The 22809-nt window shown below is 44.3% G+C and overlaps 1 long non-coding RNA gene across 2 annotated transcripts in view; it reads right to left on the bottom strand.

Annotated features, from left to right (window-relative positions):
- LOC123367237 overlaps nucleotides 1-22809 on the bottom strand; it is a 42805-nt gene that overhangs the window by 5773 nt on the left and 14223 nt on the right. The window lies entirely within an intron of this gene.

Here is a 22809-nt window from a genome sequence, read left to right as displayed (position 1 = left end):
AAAAGCGGAGGCTCCCGCCTCCGCCCCTCTCCTGGAGCCTCGGCGCATAGAGCGCCGAGTCTCCGTCCGAGCGCCTGAGCCCCGCCCCGATCCGAGCCGCGTGGGGAGGGGGCGGGGCTGGGAGCTCTGGGCTGAGCGCTGCGCTCGGCGTGGAGCTTCCAGCCCCGCCCCCTCACCACGCGGCTCTGAGCGGGACCGCCGGAGACGCGCTCGGGTAAGGGGGGGGGGAAAGCGGGACCCGCCGGGGCCGGGCTGGGGGGGGGGGAAGGGAAGCGCTCAGGGCTGGGGCAGAGGATTAGGGTGCGGGGGGATGAGGGCTCTGGCTGGGGTTGAGGATTAGGGTGCAGGGTCCTAGTGCCTGCCCTCCGCCAGTACTGGCAAGGCAGGCTTCCCTTACCCTGAGCCTCTCCAACCCCAAACCCTCAGCCCCAGCCAGAGCCCTCATTCCCCCGCACCCTAATCCTCAGCCCCAGCCCTGAGCACCCCCCCATCATGAACCCCTCATCCCCCTGCACCCTAATCCTCAGCCCCAGCCAGAGCCCTCATCCCCCCACACCCTAATCCTCTGCCCCAGCCCTGAGCGCCCCCACATCATGAACCCCTCATCCCCCCGCACCCTAATCCTCTGCCCCAGCCCTGAGCGCCCCCACATCATGAACCCCTCATCCACAGCCCTCACCCCACACTCCAAACCTCTTCCCTAGCCCTGAGCCCCCTCGCATCATGAACCCCTCATCCACAGCCCTCACCCCACAGCCCAACCCTCTTCCCTAGCCCTGAGCCCCCTCGCATCATGAACCCCTCATCCACAGCCCTCACCCCACAGCCCAACCCTCTTCCCTAGCCCTGAGCCCCCTCCTGCATCATGTACCCCTCGCCCTCAGCCCCACAGCCCTCACCCCTGCACTCCCTCCTATCCCCAAACTCCATCCCAAAGCCTGCACCCCCACCCCCTGCCGCAGCCTGGAGCCTGCATCGAGCACAGAGCCTGCATCCAGACCCCCTCCCCCACCCAAACTCCCTCCCAGAGCCTTAGGCAGTAAATCTAAGTGCGTGTTTTGTCCTTTGAGTGAGGTGCATTACTGAGTGTATATATTTATTAAAACTGCGCGCGCTTAGGGGAGGAGGTGGAGAAGAGACAGGGCAGGGGCGGGGCCTCATGGAAGGGGTGGATTGGGGGTGGGGCCAGGGGCAGCAAGGGGGCGTGTCAGTGATGCGGCCCTCGGGCCAATGCACTAGTCCTCATGCGGCCCTCGGGGTCATTTGAGTTTGAGACCCCTGCTCTAAAGCATCTGGTACTGACCACTGTCAGAAATAAGATAATGAACTAGACAGATCTCTGAGTCTGAGCCAGCATGGCCATTCCTGTGTTCTAATGCGTGTTATTGCTTATTTAGGATAGGAAAATAAATAAATAAAGGAATTTATATGCTGCATAACACTCAGTAACACTGTTGCAAAAACCAAACAAACAAAAAAAAACCCAAACCCAAACATCATTTTGGGATATATTAGCAGGAGTGTTGCAAGCAAGACATGAGAAGTAATTCTTCTGCTCTATTCTGCACTTATTAGGCCTCAACTGGAGTGTCCAGTTCTGGGCACCATGTTTCAGGAAAGATGTGGACAAATTCGAGAAAGTCCAAAGGAGAGCAACAAAAATGATTAACTATCTAGAAAACATGCCCTAGGAGGAAAGAGTGAAAAAGATGGTTTTGTGTAGTCTGGAGAAGAGAAGACTGAGGAGGGACATGATAACAGTTTTCAAGTACATAAAAGGTTTTTACAAGGAGGAGGGAGAAAAATTGTTCTCCTTAACCTCTGAGGATAGGACAAGAAGCAATGGGCTTAAATTATAGCAAGGGCAGTTTAGGTTGGACATTAGGAAAAATGTCCACCCTAACTGTCAAGGTGCTTAATCACTGGAATAAATTGTCTAGAGAGGTTGTGGAATCTCTTACATCATTGGAGATTTTTAAGAGCAGGTTAGACAAACACCTGTCAGGGATGGTCTAAGGTAATACTTAGTCCTACCATGAGTTCAGGGGACTAGACTAGATGGCCTCTCAAGGTCCCTTCCAGTCCTATGATTCTATTATTGAAATGAAATATCAGTGAGTCAGCAAACTTTATTTTCTGATGCTCAAAATAATAGCAAGAGTTATAAACATAAATATATATTGGTTGAAAATATATAGTAGCCCATGCTATAGTTTCAATTTTCAAATTCTCTCTGCCCAGAGGTCTCTTTCTTATGATCAGCTGATTTTTAATTTTTAAAGACTAAGTAACTAATAGTAATGGCAACTATTACCACAGTATTGTGTGAGCATATCATATCTGGAATTGGGGTGTGAAGCTTCATTGTTTTGGAAGCAGAGCTGAGCAAAAGAATTTTGAACGATCAATGAAAGTTGCTGCTGCCTGGTTCATTTAACGTCATCTGATCTTTTTCTAGTTAAACATTCTATACAACCTTTTTTCAGCTCAGAGAAATGGATCAGGGAAATAACTCCCCAGATGTTTTTTGCTGATAACTAGAAGCACTAGGAGAACACTATAGCTGTGTCCTCTAGGAGTTCCTAACTACTACCCAAAGCAGCACTTTGTATTAAGAGACGATAACAAGACTCTTCTCAACAATATTGTAATCCCTGCATGAGGGAACATTTCACATTCATACTGTAGTTATGGGTACTCAAAATGAATTATATCTGTTGTGCAACTATTACAAGCTATTTTATATGAATCTGAAGAAGTACATCATTTTAAGTAAAAGATATCTAAAAAGGCAGCTATCCAGAGCTATTGAAAGAAGGTAAAAATTAGATTACGTACTATACAGACCTATATAATACAACAGACTATATAGATCAGAATGTACCTTAAGGACCCAACTTTTCTCTTAGAGTAGTCTCTGGGGATTCTTATCCACCAGAGTCTTTACCTGAAACTCAAGATGGGCAAACACTGCTATATAGCCCCAGTGGGCTCTCTACCCTTCAGAGTGCCAATTGATTAGAGAGTTGGCAAGAAATCTCTCCCCTTGCATACCACTGCCAGCTCTCCTCTCATTGGAAGATGGGCCTGCCACTGAGGAGAAGCCCATGGGCCATAAATCACAGTCAGGGGAAAGTCACTACTGCTGATGGGACACTGCAAGCCCAAAAGCAGCTTCATCACAGTGCCGGGAGATAGGCACAGGGATTTGCTTGTAGTTCTCTTGCTTTATCCAAGGAACAACACAAATGCGTGGCCACCTTGCACCACATGAATCATGAATCCCAAAGGGAAGTAGGTGCCTAACGTTGAACTAAATGACCAAGCGTGAAGGGGCAGTTTGGACCCGTTGTTCCTTTGTGTTAGAGTTCTTTGTGTTAAGTATCTGGGGTTTTATATTGTTGACAGGCACAGTTAATAGACACATGGGCTATGTCTATATTGTAATCATTGTGGCATTAGCTGTGCCTTTCAACAATGTAATCAACTCCAGGTTCTTAACATGAGAACCCTAATGCCAGTGAACAACCTTGGTCATTTAGATCAATCTAGCTTGTGTGGATCCATGAGCACTGACACATGACAGCACATGTTTCAGCATGAGCTAGTCCCACAGGTAATTACGCATGGTTCCAGGCAGACTTGTACAGCCCATTCTGCAGTATACACTGCTGCAGCTTCACTGCTCTGGGACCCAAGATAGCTAGATTAAAGATCGCTTGGATGTGTCTGCTCAAGCTGTAATCACACCTTTCGATTACAGTGTGGGACTATCCATGGTGATAAAAGTGTAGGAGATATCTGTACATTGAAGTCACTTGTGGATAAATTCCTGCCTCCTCAAAAGTTGTAGATGGGGGGTGGGGTCTTCACTCCAAGGCAAAGGGGTGGGAATTTGAGCCAATCTATCAAAAAGAAGAAGGTTTTGTAGTGTTCCTTAACAATGGTCAGATTCTGGATGTGCCCAGTGTTTTCTGGAAGTTCATGCCAGAGCTGAATCCCTTTGTCCAAGAATGCTTTGTGCCCAGTTCTTGTGCATTTCATCCTCGGTTTTGTGATCTGCATTGTCACAAAGGAGCGCAGCTGCCTCAATACATCATAGATTGAAATTCAGTCTTTATTGTAGCTGCAACTTGATCCAATAACTGTTTTGAAGATTAGGACTAAGGTCTTAAACTAGCATCTAAAACTGAGTGGGAGCCAGTGCTAGGGACTTGAGAAAGAGCCTGATGTGGTCAGACATTTGTGCAACTGAGTTTAACTGGCACAAACATACACAAAAAGCCACCTGTAGAGTTGCATGGCTGAATATTTGAATGGAAGCAAATTTTAGATGTGAACCTGTGACTATCAGACTAGAAGTGATTGTGCCCTTATCCAATCAGGAAACAGAAATAATACCACCACATAACCAGGGGTAGCTCTAGCCATTTCACCGCCCCAAGCACGGCAGCACGCAGCGGCGGGCGCTCTGCCGGTCGCTGGTCCCGTGGCTCCGGTGGACATCCCGCAGACGTGCCTGCGGAGGGTCCGCTGGTCCCGTAGCTCCGGTGGACCTCCTGCAGGCACGCCTGTGGGAGGTCCACCAGAGCCACCTGTCGCCCTCCCGGCAACCAGCAGAGCGCCCCCCGCGGCATGCCGCCCCAAGCACACGCTTGGCGTGCTGGGGCCTGGAGCCGCCCCTGCACATAACGTACCTAACTAATCAAAATTGGCCAGCACAGAATGCATACTAAATACTCAGAGAAAGCTGTTTGGGATCAATCCATAGAGTTAAAGAAGTCACAAAAGTATCACAAAATAATTCTGAATAAAGACCACACTTGAGAAAATCACAAATCATGACTTAAGCAGAAAAAGAGACTAAATTTGTTGGACAAATTATTCATTGTGAATTATTTGCTTGGATCTAATACTTCTCTTGATCCCTGATTTAAAAACACATCCATGTTGTGACAACAGCCACAATCATTCTACAACTTTAATTTAATTTTTCTGTCTGCTGGGTAGCAACTTAAAACTTTTCAATTTTTTTAATCATTGCAATTAGTAAGACTGCACTTGTAGGTCATGAAATGCCTACTTATGCTCAAAGGAAACGTATCAGAGAGAATTGATTTTTACTTTCTCAACATTTCTCATACACTTTACAATTCACCTATTGCATTTCCCCAATATCTTTTTGAACTAGATTCTCTTTCAGAGCCATTCTCATAGTAGTTAATTGGCTACCAGGTGTAATTAATTAATCAGCCAGTTAGATATCATCCAGCAGGGGAAATAAAGACGAAAACCCTCCACAGTTGCTATGCTTTCAAAGGAACAAAAGCTGCTTTCCAATGGGTCTTTCGAATGCCTCTTCTCTCCTTTCCTTAGAACAGTCTGTTTGCACTGCTAAAGTCAAGGGTCTGCCAGTTTTTCCATTATAAAACCTATTTTGAGCCTCTATACCTTTTTGAGCTTCTATATCTTCTGAGCATCTGTACCAATTCACTTCAAGTTGAAACAATAGCCGACAAGATTTCAGTTCGTGTTTTTCCCCCCAGAGTTATAGTAAACCAAAAAGAATGGCTTTTATGGTTGTGGTACTTTTTTTTCAGTCCATAACTTAAAAATGGCCTCACATTTTTTCCAGATAGACATTTTGCTACCCACAATGTAAATAAACTTTCTTGTTTGGAGGTGATGAGTAAAATAAATAAAAAAAAAAAATACAGCAGCCAAGAATCAAATGATGAGCTTTGAAATGCAGTTTTTTTCCATGAGCATTAAGTGCACAGTTGCTTTTCTTAATATTTTTGTTGCCCATAAGTGGAATAGGAATCTTCTGTGCACTTTTTTTTTTAAAGGAAGATAGACTGAGTATGGCATAGGGTATTGATGGGAGGCTGATTGCCTTGAAGTAATATTTTTCAGGCAAAGCACAAGCTGGATGGAGCCTATGGGGCCCCCATGTAACTGCACATAGAGTTGGAAGCCTCTGAAAGGGCAACATGGGCTAGTGAGGTGGCTGGATGCTATCAAATTTTATATATATATATATATACTCGTTAATTTGTATGTGTGTATATATATATATATATATATACTTTTTAAATATAGAAGTGTTTATATATATATAAACACTTCTATATTTAAAAAGTTGTACAAGGAATATATGTGATGTCTGAAATATCTAGTAGGACTTCAATCTTACTGTTTTAAGCCCTGATCCAAAGAAGCAGGTAACCATATGCTTAACTCTAGCTTCAGTGGCCACTCATATGCTTAAGTTAAGTACATGCTTAAACGATTGACTGGATCAGGGTCTTATAGCCTCATCCAAAGCCCATCAAAGTCTATCTCTAAAATGCCTATTAGTCTATTTAGAACAGACTTATAGGGCTCCAGTTCTTCAGACATGCATAGCTTTACACACATGAGTAGCCCCATCTACTTTAATGGAATTATGCATATGTATAAACAAGTACATGCTTAAGTGTTTGATGGATAAGGGCCATGGGGCATATGAAAGGAATCATACATTTTATATTAATGCAACTAGGGAGTCCATATATTTCAAAAGTCTTGTTATGTATCTCCAATTGTAAATTCATTGGGGGCACACTGTGAGAATTCTGAAGTCCATTCACACACCATTGGGACCTTTTCTGACTCCCTTTGCTTTGTGATACAAAGAATTGTACAACATGAAATAATGTACTGAAATATCTGTTAGCGAGTATCATCTTTAATAATAACTTGCAAGAGCAACATCCTTGAATCCAGGGGAAAAATGTGATTCTGTTACAACAATTCATTTGCTAGGTGTTTATATAGAGGAGAGGGGAAACCTTGGGCCAGAGCCTCTTCAATAATTGGAGATACACCTGTCTCTTAGAACTGGAAGGGGCTTTGAAAAGGTCATGGAGGCCAGCCCCCTGCCTTCACTAGCAAGACCAAGTACTGATTTTTGCCCCAGATCCCTAAGTGGCCCCCTCAAGGATTGAACTCACAACCCTGGGTTTAGGAGGCTAATGCTCAAACCACTGGGCTAGCCCTCCCCCTTCTTCCTTTCCCCTTTCATATCAATGCCCAACACTGATTTGTGGCGCTGGAACAGTATGTAGTGAGGGATAAACCACAGAGACTATTAGTGGAATCCAAGTTAACCAAAGGCTTAGTAACTTTGAAAAATTTTAGGAGAAGTCTGAGTTTTCCTAAAGTAAAACCCAAATTAATTAGCATTTGATGGAGTCCAAGGTACATGACTCCCAACTCCACCCACCTAGTAAACTAAATTCTACTTTGATTATCACCTATTAAGAGCAAATCAGAAAATGAGGTCATACAATACAGTGCAATTTTACAATTCTTACAGCACTACAAAACCAGCCAAAAGCCAGTTTATACAGCATGATATTTCCTTCAGTTATTGTCAGTTACAGCAATAACAGGCTCAATTTAGGCAAAGCTTTGTTGTCACAATACTGAAATAAGGTGTTAAAACAGATGTTACTTAACAGTTATTATTTTCTCCTGGAAATTGCCAGGGACTTTCAGATGACAACTTATGTAGTTTTAAGAATATGTATCTGATGGAAGTTGTATCATTGGAACCTGAGAGTTGATGCTGGATGTGGTAGAGGGTTGGAACTGGGAACACATCACAAATCCAAGAGGAGAATATAGTAATCTCCATATTTTGTCTCTTGAGATTGTGTCATAATAAATATATTCAGAGACTGCATGCAAATGCTCTCATCATTTTAGAGATAACCATATGAAAAAGCGATTCGCACCACAGAAATAAATAGGCAAATAAATATATAGTTTGGAAATAAATTGTTCTTTCAAAGAGATAACAGACAAGAGAAGAAGAATCCCTTTCTTAATTAAAAGAACAACAAATGAAAAAGTAAGTAGACTGGAAAAACTAAAGAGTGGAAAGGAGAGAATATTCTCAGCATTTCTACTGACATTTTTTTAAGGGATGTGTTGTAACAGATATGTGGGCAAATGAGAAAAGTCCAATTTCTCTTCAGGCAAGGGAGAATGGTTTTGCTGTAGCTATGAGCAGCATATGTGTTGGTATCAATGGCATGACATGTTGGAGAAATCATTTCCTTTTCAGCCTTAGCTAGAGTAGGGTCTTTCTTGAGTTCCCTGTTTGTCTGGGCGGGGGAGGGGGGACAGAGAGGAGATGTTTCTAACATTTCAGTATTTTAATTTTGCTGAAAAATAGAAACAATTTTCAGTGAAAATGTTTGCTGATTTTTTTTTCATTTACAACCAGTTCTAAAAGTGATAATCTAGTTTATGCTATGAATTTAACAAACAAACAAATCTTTGCTATATGTAAGGGGACTGTTATCTCCTTACTAACATTCAGGGTGTTTTGGTTGGCTAGCTCCCAGTACCAAAAGGGGAAGGGTCAATGGGAAATGAGGACCCTGAGACTGATAGTCCCCAGGGCAATGGGGAGAGGCCAAAGCTCCAGGTCAGCCTGATTGACAGGATGGGCAGGTTAATCATGGATTCAGGAGGCAAGGGGGGTCCCGTCCTCCCTGTGAGCTGGAATTGGCTGGGTCAGACAGAGTGGGGCTTTGCTAAGGAGAGAGCAGGGGCCCAAGCTAAGCTGCTGGGAGCAGAGCTGCAGCCCCAAAGCCAGAGCACAGCCCAGAGAGAGCAGACCTGCCCTGGGAAGAGAGCTGCAGCAACCAGAGCAGAGGGGCCAGAAAAGCAGCCCAGGAAGCAGGTCAGAGCTGGGAGCAGGGTCACAGAAGCAGCCTGCAGAGCAGACCTGTCCTGGGAGCAGAGCTGTAGCAACCGGGGCCAGAGAAGCAGCCCAAGGAGCTGGAGGGAGAGCAGCAGCAGCAGCCATGCTGAGGCAGAGTGGAGCAGTCTGGAGAAGGATCTTGGGCAGTGGGCCCAGCACAGGGAGATGCCTCAGCCAAGAGGCTCTGCAGGCCAGACTTGGAGGAGGATCGTAACCCTGACAGGGCAGGGGTGATGCTGAGAAGAAGGGTCCTGCCACCGAAAGCATGTGGCCACTGCCAGAGCAAGTGTCCGACCCACAGCATCGCTGCAGCACAGCCAGGGCCTGAGAAGGTGCCTGGGACCTACAAGAAACAGACTGTGAACTGCCCTAACATTCCAGAGACACTGTTTGTGATGTTCCCTGCCACAGAGCAGGGTGATGTGTTTCCTTCAACCTTTCCCATTTTTCCTTATTCCTTTTAAAACTAATTGTTAATTAAATAAACTGTATTGCTTTAAATCGTATGTAATGATCAGTGGGTCAGGAAAGCATCCAGTGCAGAGAGAGTACCCTGGAGTGGGGACACCCTAGCCCCTGACCTTGGTGACCACAGCAAGGTTGGGGATCGAGCCCCCCCAGGAATCCTGGGCCCAGCCTTGTCGGGATTACGAGGACTCTGCCAGACAGGAGAGTGCAAGGGGAGTCCTCACGGGCAGGGAAGCCTCTGGGTAAAGGAAGTGGAAGCGAGGACTCAGATCCTTCCACTAGCCCACTTCACCGGGGTAGTGCAGATGCCAGGAAAGTTCCCCACAATAGCGGGACCATTCCCCACTTACATATACATATTTCTATACTGGTAATACAAAATCTGTTTTTTTAAACTAATAATGTTATAGAACAGGGATCGGCAATCTTTGACCCGTGGCCCGCCAGGATAAGCACCCTGGTGGGCCGGGCTGGTTTGTTTACCTGCCGCGTCCACAGATTTGGCCAATCGCAGCTCCCACTGGCTGCAGTTCGCCACTCCAGGCCAATGGGGGCAACGGGAAGCAGTGTGCTCCGAGGGATGTGCTGGCCGCAGCTTCCCGCCACCTCCATTGGCCTGGAGCAGCGAACCATGGCCAATGGGAGCCGCAATCAGCCAAACCTGCGGACGCGTAAACAAACCGGCCTGCTTACCCTGGCGGGCCACGGGCCAAAGGTTGCTGATCCCTGTTCTATAACATTATTAGTTTAAAAAAACAAATTTTGTATTACCAACTCTGTATACTCAGAAATAGTTCCATTATATCTTTGTTCACAGCCTCATATGCTGCCCAGTTCCAGCAACTTGCAGCTGATGTCAAGTGGAACAACTGCATCATTTTCAGCATGGGCTTAGTGAGGAAGTAAAAAACAAACTAGCCCATGTGGAGACCCCAACCTGCTTGGAAGCATTTACTGACCTCTCACTCCACTTTGACAACCAGCTGCATGAGCAGAAGGAGGAGAAGTGGGGCACCCTGCTACCACACCATAGACTGCCCCATAGATCTGCAACCCAGGGTGAGCATTCCTTATGGACAGATCTATGTGATGTCCAAACCTGAACTGGCAACCCTTTGTGAATACATCCAGGAAAACCTAGGCAGTAGGGGCTCCAGTCCTATTTGTCAAGAAAAAGAATGTAATTCTATGCCTTTGCATAGACTATCAGGCCCTAAACCAGGTAACGATCTGGAATGGGTATCCTCTACCTCTGATCCTGCAGTTACTAGATCATGTGCAGTCTGCCAGAATCTTCACCGAACTGGACCTCTGAGGAGCTTACAACCTAGTGCGCATCTGGGCAGGGAATGAATGGAAGACTGCATTTCAAACCCACTATGGGCACTTTAAATATTTAGTAATGCCCTTCAATCTGACCAATGCCTCTATGACCTTTCAACACTTGGTGAATGATGTATTTAGAGACATCCTGGACAAGTGTGTAGTCATCTGTCTTGATGACATACTTGTATTCTCAGACACTCTTAAAGAGCACTGTTACCTCATTCATTCCACCCTGGAAAGACTATAAAAACATGACCTGTTCACGATGTTGAAAAAATGCACCTTTGACCAGTCCTCTACAGAATTCCTGGACTACATCCTCTCCTCTGAGGGTGTTAAAATGGAGCCCCAGAAGATGGAGGCCATCTGTCGCTGGATTGTGCCCAGGTCCCTCCAGGAGTCACAGCACTTGATGGTATTTGCCAGCTTTTACCAGTGATTCATTCCAGGCTATTCAGTACAAATACCCCTATGACCAACCTCCTCTGCAAGACAACCAAATTTGTTTGGACATCCAGAGCTCACCTTACTTTTGAACAACTCGAGACTGCTTTCACCACTGCCCACATTCAAGCACACCCAGATCTGTCTCAAGAACTCATAGTGGAAGCTGATGCCTCCAATGTAGTCATAGGGGCAATCCTCTCCCAGAGGTATGGCCCACAGCAAGCACTGCAGCTCTGCACCTACTTTTCCTGAAATCTCACCCCGGCTGAATGTAATTATGAAATATTGAAATAGGAACTACTTGCAATTACATTGGCCTTCAGTGATTGGCACCATCTTACTATGGCCTGGCTGCAGCTCTTCTGGGCTGCCCCCAGGCCAGGCCAGAAGCCGGAGCTGGGTCAGGGTAAGAACCACGCAGGCAGCTATGGGGAGCTGCAGACCCTCCACCTACCATGGGGGCTGCTCTCTGCCCCCTCATCCCCCCCCCACGCCCCGGGCAAGTGGAGGGGCCTGGGATCCACCTTCCAGCTTGGCCGGGGGGCAGGGACTCGGGGGGACAAGAAGGGACAGGGGCGGGGCCACAGAGGGGGCACTCTGTGGCCCCTCACTTTTAGGAAGAATCCGTCCCCCCGGGAGCACATATGTTCCACCAGAGCGTCCCTGGCTAGAAGCACTTCATCTCTGCCATGACACTCCATTGGCAGGCCACTTTGGCTGCCTCAAGACCTTCTGCATGGCTTCCCATTTCTTCTGGTGGCCTCATATGTGAGCCAAGGTCCAAGACTAAGTTGACTCATGCGACTTCTGTGCATGCACTAAGACGCCACATGCTAAGCCCCTCCATCTAAGCCTTGGACTTCAATCACCCTGGACTTCGTAGTAGAGCTCCCTGACAATGCCAGACTTTGCCTTGTCTCCTGGACTCTGACTCCAGTCTGACTTCGAACCTCATTCCTGCCTCTCAGTTCTAACATGCTACTGCCTCTGATCTCCAGTCTCTGACCCCGTCTGATTCTGTCTCTGACTCTTATTCATGGGCAGCGGGGGAGCTCCCTGTAGGGGAGGCTCTGCCCCATCCACCTGCACACCCCAAGACCCCTTGCCCCTCCCCCATGGCTGGAGCCACGTGTTCCCCCCTCAGCCGGAGGAATCCCAGGCTTGTTGAAGCCCTAAGCCTCCCCCCACACCTGCCCAGAGGAGACCTGAGCCAGCTGCAGCCATGTCGCTCCTCCCCTCCTCCACCCCCAAGCCGCTGTGGGAAAAAGCCTCTCACTCTGGTCCAAAGAAGTTTATGATATGCCCCATGCAGGTTCTGTGGCAGCTGAGGAGACAGTATTTCCTACTCAGTTTCCTAGGTTCATCAGTAATCTCTCTGGAGTCCAGAGAGATTACTGATGAACCCAGGAAGGTGAATAGCATATAGCCTCCTCAGCCGCCCTAAAACCTGCATGGAGCATAATAAAACAAAAACTTCCCCTCAAAACCACGCAACCAGGGGTGCAGTGGCAGCCTATTATACCTGCCGCCCATGCTCTTATTTACAGAACCTGGCCTGCAATTCCTCTAACTCTGGCCTGGCGACTCCCGCCCCTGGTGGGCAGACTGCAGCCCAACTACAACCACCCCAGTCCCATAAACAGAGACCCAGGGCTGGGTCTGCATTTCCTTTCATGGAGAATTTTGAAATGTTGGGGTTTTGTTCTGAATTAGAATGAAACCAGATTATGAAATAACCAAATCCTCCATGAAATGGAATGATCATTCTCTGCCCAGCTCTAGTAGTAAAATATTGGGTTGTTAGTAAATTCCACCTTGAGGCTTGGTTGAATCAATCAATAGAACTAAGGCTTCTCTCATAGTATCTATAGCCTTTGGGTGAGCCCTTCCTGAGAATTTCTAAGCTTACTGCCTTGCGTCAACTGGGCACTTCACACTGTGCCAACATTATGTCAAACATTTTAATGTAAACTCTGAGTTTTCAGCACAGACTTAATGCCCCAAGCCTTGATTTTTGGCTGACGGCTGTGGCTCCATCTCTTCACACACATAAGGGAAAATATTTGAACTGCGTTCTTTTTCATAAGTATATTAATAAGAAAAAATGCTTTTGTTTCCTTCCCATAAGGAGAACGTGTTTTATCCCCTCTGGAGTCACTCCATCTAGGTACAAATATCTTATATTGAAAATTTAGTGTACTGTTAGATGAATGTACCCCATTCCATTCTTATGCCAATCCAGAGAGAGTAACTGTGGAGCTGTCAGGAGTTAATTTTCATAAATTAATAATATTGATTCTGTTCTATTTTAGCTACCACATTTGCTGCTTAGAACAGAGTAATTATAGGCTGAGACGGTCTCGGTAGGAACAGCTTCAACAAAGAATAAAAGATCTACACCATAGCAGATAAAATAGATGCCCTCTATTTGGCACGAGGTGGCAAAACATTAGGTGTAGAGCAAAATTCAGAAATGTATTGTCAGTTGATCAACTATTGAATGCTGTAACCTGTTAGGAGATCATAGCAATCAGTAAAGGAAAAGGGAGGAGGGATAGCTCAGTGGTTTGAGCATTGACCTGCTAAATGCAAGGTTGTGAGTTCAACCCTTGAGGGGGCCACATAGGGATGTGGGACAAAAATCAGTACTTAGCCCTGTTAGTGAAGGCAGGGGGCTGGACTCAAGGTCCCTTCCACTTCTAGTAGATAGGTATATCTCCTATTATTATTTTATTATCATTTTCCATTAGTAGGGTCAGTGACATTGTTTTAAAACTATGCCCTCGGCCATACCCTCCAGTTTTAAGGACAGATGGGCCCCTATTATAGTGAATCTCTCTTGAGGGAAACAAAAGGGCATGGTTCAGGGAGGAGAAAATCTTCCAAGGGGGGAAATGTGGCAATTGGGTTCCATTCACTTTGAGGGTAGCATGGTGGTGTGTATCTCCTCAAATGGCAGTATATACCCCAGAATACATCTGGATTTAGCTTAGGTTCCACACCCTCACACCAGCGAGAGAAAAGGGCTTTGTGCAGGCATGGCCAATGGCAGCACAGTTCCTGTAGGGGAAAAGTGGGCTAAAGAAAGTATAAGCAGAGTACAACCCACTGCCAGGCCAGGGATTCCAGAGATATGGATTGGGTGGCCATATCCCCTGTCTCCTCTATGGCCTGGCTCAAACATTCCTCTCCCTGGGAGGGACAGTTTACAAATTACAAAAGATAAATATCACATGGTTTCCTAGATCAGTTGCTATACCACAGTAGGTACTTCTGTGGGAGGGTATGATTTGTCTTATGTTAATGTAAAATTCAAGTTGAAGTTGCAGTAAATGCAAACGTTAATATTACTATTATTAGGTAAACCCTTGTCAGCAACCCTAACAAGGTTGCTTTGTTAAGTGCTTTGATTTGTTTGGTTTGGGGTCAACCTAACAGGAAGCCTATTGGAGACTATTTTGCAGCCTTAACAATAGCAGCCAGGAAAAGATATAATTCAAATCATGCAAAGGGGGGATGGACAGATAGGGGAGTCTTAGGTTGCTCAACATAAACACCTCCAGAAGCTCAAATAAATATTGTTGACAGCTTCCAAAAATAATCTCATGCCATCCAAGGATAGACAAGAAGGTGCAAGGATAGGGTGACCAGATGTCCCGATTTTATAGGGACAGTCCCGATTTTGGAGTCTTTTTCTTATGTAGGCTCCTATCACCCCCCACCCCCGTCCCGATTTTTCACACTTGCTGTCTGGTCACCCTATGCAAGAAGTTCAATAAGGTATAATGGTTTTGAACCCATGGAAAGTTTTGTATTTCTGTGGGTACAACTTGCAGAAAGCAGCTCAATATCTGAGATATTATTCCAGTCTGAGAGGCACAGGAAGAGAAAAAAATTACTAGAGAACAGTTCAGAAAACGTAATCGCCATCCTACAAAAATTCCAATATTTCAATGTTTGTTTTCATCTTGAAATGGGACAAAAAAAGTTAAAATGTTGAAAAAAATTGTGCAATGAAAAACTCCAAAAATCTTTAACCTTTTTCAGCAAAATTAAACTTTTTATGTGAAACACTGACATTTTGAAATGTCAACATTTTTGTCACTGAGGTTTCATTTCTAAATGTCAATTTAAAAAACACACAAACTTCACTTTGAACTTTCCTGCTTAAAAATCAACAAAATGTGTTAACCTACATTTGGGAAAACCATTTATTTCAATGAAACCCCATATTTCAGCAAGGAAAACAAATATTGAAAAAATTCTACTAGTTCCATTTTCTGGTGTTATGCTCAGCTTCTTAAAAGCACTGTCTGTACCCAACTATCAATGAACATTTCTCCAGGATCAAGTGCTTATACATTTAGTTACATAGAATTTATAACACTAGGAACTGTACAAAAATCATTTAAAACAAACAAAAATCCACCTGTTATTCCTTTCAGAAATTTGGCCCATTTTTCTAGTAGCCTGGTCCGCTGATTATAGCTTTGAAACTATATGTGGGTCCTAGCCACAAATTTCATATCCAGATATTTTCTGAAGCCAAAGGTTCAGAGTACTTGGAGCAGGAGTTTTGGTTCGGCTCAGTCTCTACAAAAGACACTGACTGATAAGCGTAAATTTAGTCATCTGACTATGCAGAGTAGTTGTAGCGGAGTTGGTCCCAGCATATTAGAGAGACAAGGTGGGTGAGGTAATATATTTTGTTTTAGTTGGTTCAATAAAACATATTACCTCACCGACCTTGTTTCTCTAGAGTTCCCTTATGTCTACAGAATAGAAATGTGTGAGGAATCCAAATATATACACTTACGCTGGTGCATCTTTATCCTGGTGAATTTGTTGCGGATGAATTGAAAATAGCTTGGCATTTAGGGAACATCCACTAGCATCAATTAGCATTACAAAAGAATAAGAATTATAAAGAGAGCCTCTGAGGACTTTAGCATATATAACAAGTGTGTAAGGAAAGAGTTAAGTAAGCACTATCTAGTAAATCCTCAAAATGCTGGAATGAGTTAATTTTGAAGTAGTCTAATAATTAAGTGCTAATAGCAGACAGATTGAGAGTAAATTAGCGGGTTTATTTCAAAACTAGCAAAAACTGCATGGAGAGAAGGAGACACACAATAAAGGAAGAAGAGTCAGCCTGCAGGGGGGAAAAATGAAAGCTGTAGCGAAGATTTAGAAACAGCAGTGGCTTTAGGGCAAACTTTTAAAGTGTGTCACTATGTTTTAAGTGGGCCCTTAAACAGTGGCTGCAAGTAAGATGTTGAAATTTTACTGTTTGCAAGTAGTTAGCATTACCATTGCCTGGTAATACAGTTATTCCCTCTACTAAAGTCATGTTTGATGCAAAAGATCTGAGACTCTCACCATGCATTTCTACCTCCTTAAATGCTTATGTACACAGATTTTGGAAAGTGTGCTGGAAGTCAACAAATTTGGACTTTGACAGATCAAGAAGGAAACACTTCCCAGAGGTGAGAGGAGAAATTGTGATTATTTGGGGGCAGTGAACGTCACTATTTTAATGGTAATCTGTGCTCTCTTGAAACACACATTCCCATTAGAGAAAGGTTCTTTGGAAATCCCTGCTCTGAGACTGCATTGCCACTAGTTACCAGACTTACAAATCTAGGGAATGCTATATCAAACTTTTATTTGAGTAGCTTAAATAGTGTTTACTTCCAAGGCATATTTCCAATCCTATCTATGTTGTGGAGCCTCTGAGGAATGAAGGGAATAAACATGACGGGTATTGTTTTTGTAGGTTAGGCACTTTTCTTGGCATTGCCCCAAATTCATTCCTCGTGGAAGTGGGTGTAACTCCGCATAGCTAACAATACCCAGGGGGAAGAGCCAGAGATGAGGCAATGACTATTATAAGCTTTTGCTGTGGAGATAAGATGGAGCCTATATTTCTCCATTTGCAGACCTCCTTGGAAGAACCACCCTTTTACACCAACCTTCTTCTGTGATACTATACACCCCAGGGGTATGCCCTGTAACCCCCATATACCTCATTTGTATATAACTGTGTTATTGCATGTAAAGCATGCCGTGTGAGGTATCATAGGAAAGGTTATGATCTGAAGAAACTCATTGTTTTATCTACGTATGGATATCATTAGTGCATATGAAGTTATGAGATTGTGTTGTATGGTTGTCATTAAAATATGCTCTGAGTTGGGGAATTGCCCAGATATTAGACAAGGACAAGGGAGCTAACCCACACCTGGACAGGTGTCGAACAGCCATCAACAGCCATCGTCTTGCAAGGGAGTTACAATTCCAGGACTCACTTGCACAAGGCCACACGAGGGGAATTTCTCAATCTTGCCTGATGACTCAGCAATGCCCACCCGACATGCCTCGATTTATGTTCTCCAAACACATGGACTAAGGGTATAAAACAGAACACAAGGGCCCCAAGCTTTTCCTTTTCCCCTTCCCCCACCTATGCTGCAAGCAACAAGGAACTTCAAAAGACTGAAGACTCCAACAGAGGAGACTGGCCCAGGTTTCAAGGGTGAAACCTGTGTACCGTGAACTGCAATATCCAGTGGGCTGAGAAAAACTGCTTAGTCTAGATGTTACCGAGTCTAATAGGGTTGAGAGCTTAGACTGCGTGCTTATATTTTCTTTTCTTTTGGTAAATAACTCTGACTTTTTGCCTATCACTTATAATCACTTAAAATCTATCTTTTGTAGTCAATAAACTTGTTTTACTGTTTCTCTTTACCAGTGAGTTTTCCTGAAGTGTTTGGTAAATCTGTTCAGGTATACAAAGGCTGCTGTATATCCACTTTCCATTGATGAAGTGATGAACCAATTAATAAACTTGGTATATTCCTCAGGTACAAGGCTGGGAGCTGGGGGGGGATTTGACTGGTGCCTTTCTTTTTGTGATCTGTGAGTGGCTCTGGGAGCATTCATGCAATCTAGCCAGATGTGGGGCTCCACATGGGGTTGTGCTGAGTGATAACAGTGCCTGGAGGGGTTTGCAGCTTGTCACTAGCAAAGCATTGTGAGAGACAGCCCACGCTGGAGAGTCAAGGGGGCACAACAGTCCCACAGTTCCAGGCTACACCCCAGGGATGCTGTCACACCTATCTACAATGAATAAGGAAAGAAACCATCCATACACAGAAACAATAAACCAGCAAGCAAAGAAATTAGGTGAAAAGAAGGGTTCACTGTGATGTTCAATATTAACAACTCTGTGCATCTTAATTACTATATTTGGCACCTAGTTAAAAAATTACAATAGCTGTAGATAAATGGACACACAGACTCAGAAAGAGAGAGAATAATCCACTCTTTCTAGCAACTGGAGGTACTTAAAATGCAAATCAAAAATACCATGGAGGCACCTTGAGCAAGAATAGTCATTCCTTGTTTTGTTTTGTTTTTAACCAGAAATATTAGGTCTGTGTATCTGGACAGAATGATCTACACTGAGCATTTTTGTTTCTATTACTTATTTTGTATCTGTCTTTTAAATTAACCTATTAAGAAAAAATTTAAATCAGGCCTCTAAAGAAGTTTAAAAAATACTTTAAATTTCCACATAAAGATGGGGTGACAAACGTAAATCATCATTTTGTTCATATAAGCAAAGGTGGTCTCTTCACCTCTGGAAGACAGTAAACGGAATATGAGCTCATAGATGGCTGGTAGCTACGGCTAGGAGGGGCTCAGCCCTTCCAAATCTGACTCCGAGCCACCCTGCTGCCTGCCTCTGGTGGCACCAGGACCAGATGGGGGCTGAGCAGCCTGGCTGCCAAGTATCAGGACGAACAGAGAGTCCCTGGGGCCTGCTGGAAGGCAGTGAAAGAGTTCACATGGTGCTGCAGGCAAAGTCTGTCCTGAATGCAGCCAACACCCAGAGAGCTAGACCCGTCTCTAGTCACTGGAGTGAGACTGTTGCTCCCCAATGCCTGAAAGCAGAGCTGGAGCCAATGAGGGAGGTAGAATCCTCCACCATAGCCACCCAACCTGCCCTGCCCATAGCTCCCACCAACCTCTTCTCAACCTGCCTCCCACAGCCCTCATCTAACCCCAAAATAACCCCCAACCTTCCACCTAGTCCCTGCTTAAATCTATCCAACCACCTGCTACTTCATCCCCAAATAAACACACACCGACCCACTCCCAACCCCCAGATAAACCCAAGCCTCAGAAAACCTCCTCCTGCCACAGTCCCCATTCCATCCCACCTCCCCACCAACCTCCATCACTCCAAATAAACCCATCACCATTGCACAGCTCCCCCAAATAAATACCGCCCAAAAGTTTTAAACATCATCCTGCCAAAACCCTTCCTCCAATCCCCAAAGCCCCATGTCCCCACCCCCAAACCTTCCCCTGCTATTGCTCACCATTCCCCCAAGGAGCTCCATTCCCCAATAAATGCACCTTTTAAAAACTTCTAGTCTCCAATGTTCCTCACCCCCTGCCACTCCACCACCCCTTACCCCACCACCCAGAGCCCTTCTGCTGCCCCCAACACCCAAGTCCATCTACTGTATAGATCAGACCAAATGTCCCGAACTCCTGGCTGCACAAGCCCCCCTCCCTTCTTCAATTGCTCCAGTCCCCAGGGCTGACCCAGGAACCCCCTTCAGGGCCCCCTCACTCCTTTACCCTCATCATCTCATATTCACTTTTGACATACACACTGGAGAGCACGGCCTCACAGTTTTATTCAGCCCCCTTACCCCCAAAGAATATTTTCACCAGCTGTATTTTGTGGGTTTACACTTAGTGAGCTTACACAGGAAACTAGAACTATTGCCTGGCCCTGCAATCACATGTCCCCTAATGAGAAAACTCAACTAAAACAAGGTCAATCTATTTTTATTTATTACATTGGCTAACTTAGAACTTGTAAGCAAGCACCTCGCAAGTCAGGGCTAGGGACGAGTAGGAAAAGACAGTGAATGAATATCCTATTTGCCTCACCCTTAAACTGAACAAATTCAGCCACTCTAGAAATGCTCTTCGACAGTGAAATTGAATGATTTCACTCCTTTGTCTGTACCCCAGCCAATGTCACTCTAAGCAGTTTTCTCAGACTCTGGTATCTCTCAACTTCAATACTTTTCTGTTTCTGAAAACATAGTTCCATCTAACTATGAGCCGATCCTGAAGAGTGCAGAGCATCCATAACTTCCAGTGAAGACAGAGTTACATCTGCTCAGCAGATACTCAGCAGCACCTCCCTAGACCAAGCTTTTCTTCTGTGCTACTCTCATAAAAACTCCATTACGTAAGCTGCTTGAACCAGCCAGCCAAAGGCTACCAAAATTGCAACATTTTTACATCAGCCCCTCCCCCTTTAGTTTTCCCCCTTCAGAATGAAAACCTGCAAGCCCATGCAATGGAATGAGGCTTCAAATCTCATGAAATGTTATGCTCTTTATGATTTCTGTTATCCTGGATATGCCATGATGCTCACAGCATTTTTGGCTAACAGACAAGACCTGATAGATTGCTATCCAGTGATAATGAAAAATATGCTCTAAAATAAAATACAGTGAAAGTAACCACTCATTTTGGAACTTTAAAATGCGTTTTGTTCTAGAAATGTACAATATTTAGGGGACATTTTAAAAAAGAGAGTCTCTTGATTTTAGAAAGGCCTTGAAGTTATAATATCGCCTTGTTTTCTGGTGAACAAGGGGTAAAATAGCACGAAACACATTTTTCTTGGAGTCTTAAAAGTTTTATAAATTACCCATGGAGGCCTCTGAACCAAGGTCATTCTGTCTGTTTTCATTCTCTTAATTATCTGGTTCCAGGCTGCTACATTAACTAGGCTAATTGGACATGGAGAAATCCCTGATCAGTAAAGTTAGAGAAGGACCTGTAAAAAGGTGTTGGAGACCTCCATAAATCAAGGAGGAGAAAGTGAACAGAAGGAAAAAGGGGAAATAAGCCAATCAGCCATGCCCTTCAAAACCGTAAGCTTATCGGCAGACTAGGGTCAGGTGGGCAGGGTGAATAACTAGCTGGCATGCCTCCAAGGAAAACTCAGTGTTGCAGGAAGTGTTGTTGCTGAGCCAGTAGGTGGCAATCTTCCTTCTGGCTCAGTACCGAAACAAAGCCTCAGCATGATGAAATGGGCTTTCTGTTTCTGGTAGTGCTGCTGTGTGTTGACGACGGAGATGTAAACCTGAGATCCTGACCACTTTGGTCATTGACAATTCCGTGACATTTTATACAAAAGTAGGGTCCTGGCCAATTTCTAAATAGGGCATCTGCTTCTACATTTTTCCCTGAACTTTCAATTAGATAGAACACTGCTCACTTCTATTGTGTAGTTTTGCTCTTCGATGCTAAACAGTCGCTGTGTTTCTTCTTCAAGGTGACTGCATTTCAGTGGTGGATAAAGTGAGCTCTCTATGTATGTAATTTGTAAAGGACCTTGGGAAGTAGTGCCTAGCTTCATATAAAAAGATAGAAAGAACCACTGTTTGTGTAGTTACTCTGTGAAGCAACACATGAGCACCATAAAGCTCCAGAATGACTGGAGGTGGCCCCACTCACCATTTCATCAAGGTTTTTGTGGATATTAGAGCTGGACAGAAAATATAATTTTCTAAAATTGACTAAAACTAACATCTCAAATAAGGATGAAAAGTCAAAACCTCAATTTTTCACAGAATGGAACTACCACACATGTCCCTTGGATTCCTGGTTGACCAAGAAGCAGGGGACCTGGAAGCCCTGGAAGCTGCTTACTAAAATTAACATCATTCTTGTTAGTTTCACTGCTGCCCACAATTGAATAGCAGCTGTGAAACTGACCAGACTCTAGTCAAATTTACAAGTCTGATCAGTTTCTGGACCCTGATGCTATTTAGTCCTGGGCAGCAGTGAAACTGATAAGAATTATCTCAGTTTCAGTCCTCAGCTTCCATGGTCTCCCCAGCTCTAAGGCAGCCTACCGGATAGGCTGCTAGCTAGCCTGAAAGCTCAGGAAGCTCTGGGTCCTTAACAGCCTGTCTGGAAGACTGATGGGCAGCCAGGAGCCTGAAAGCCCTGGGAGTGCCACTTCTCAAGCTCTGAGGCTCCCAGCTCAGCCAGGGCTTTCAGGCTTGTGGCTCCACTTCAGCCCACCTGGGTTGTTTCTTGTTTGTTTGTTTTTGTTTTTCCCCCCCAAAAAAATTTACATTATATTTATTTAGTTTTGTGAATGATCAAATTCAAAATGAAACGTTTCAACTGTTTCAAACAAACATATTCAGAATTTCATTTAACAACATTCAGAATGTTGCCTTTTCATCCAAATTTGTAACCAAAAAAATGAAATCTCTACATTTTTGAAGGATGGAAAATCTGTTGGTTGGGGTTTTTTTAATATCCAGGTCTGGACCCAAATTAGGCTGAGGCTGGGTGCAGTGGCTCTAAGCAAATATTTTGTTTTTGTACATATTTTCTTTTTTTCATTAACTGTAACAGGTTCATAATCTATTTCTTTAAGTAGCTATTTTATCTTTTATCACAGAGGATATGTCACTGCTGGGTTGTTTGTTTGGTTTTGTTTTTTGGTTGTTTTTTTTTTGTTTTGCTTTTTTTGGGTAGGAGAGCTTTTGTTTTTTTCTGAACTCTGTTATCTTTACAACAGATGTGGCTGGAAAATGTGACACATTTTTTGTGAAACTGTTCTTGAATAAATTTTCCAATTTTTGTAAAAAATTAAAAATCTCTTTAAAAATCTCTTGGATTCTTCTTATTTTGGAAAGAACAAACATTTTTGGTCAGAATGGGGTTTTTTTTGTTTGTTTGTTTTTACTTTG

The sequence above is a fragment of the Mauremys mutica genome, chromosome 3 (genome assembly GCF_020497125.1).
Source record: "Mauremys mutica isolate MM-2020 ecotype Southern chromosome 3, ASM2049712v1, whole genome shotgun sequence".
Lineage (NCBI taxonomy): Eukaryota > Metazoa > Chordata > Testudines > Geoemydidae > Mauremys > Mauremys mutica.
Note: the sequence above shows the minus strand (reverse complement) of the source record. Positions and strands in the feature narration are given on the sequence as shown.